At 53.1% G+C, this 388-nt stretch overlaps 1 long non-coding RNA gene across 1 annotated transcript in view; it reads left to right on the top strand.

Moving 5' to 3' along the window:
• LOC138169755 (uncharacterized) overlaps positions 1-388 on the top strand; it is a 22,136-nt gene that overhangs the window by 887 nt on the left and 20,861 nt on the right. The gene's annotated exons all lie outside the window — the stretch shown is intronic.

Here is a 388-nt window from a genome sequence, read left to right as displayed (position 1 = left end):
TGTCTCTGTGTCTCTCTCCATCTTTCTCTGTCTTTCTCTCTCTCTCTCTGCCTCTGTCTCTCTCTGTCCCTCTGTCTCTCTCTCTCTGTCTCTCTCTCTGCCTCTGTCTCTTGCAAGGACTGCTCCCAGCCTTTGGGTGGGTGGGGAGAGGGATCACACCTGAGCCCCACATGGCTGTGACCAGAGTTTGCTCCCTATCTCTCTCTCTCTGTCTCTCTCTGTCTCTCTGTCTCTGTCTGTCTATCTCTCTCTTCATCTCTCTCTGTTTCTCTCCATCTCTCTCTGTCTCTCCCATCTCTCCCCCTCTCTCTCTCTCTGCCTCTGTCTCTCTCTCTCTGTCTCTCTCTGTCCCTCTGTCTCTCTGTCTCTGTCTGTCTCTCTCTCTGCC

Source organism: Petaurus breviceps, unplaced genomic scaffold (genome assembly GCF_028583685.1).
Source record: "Petaurus breviceps papuanus isolate PSGF00001 unplaced genomic scaffold, PetGlider_PUasm1.0 373, whole genome shotgun sequence".
Classification (NCBI taxonomy): Eukaryota; Metazoa; Chordata; class Mammalia; order Diprotodontia; family Petauridae; genus Petaurus; species Petaurus breviceps.
The sequence above is the reverse complement of the archived record's forward strand: the minus strand, read 5'-3'. Positions and strand labels throughout refer to the sequence as shown.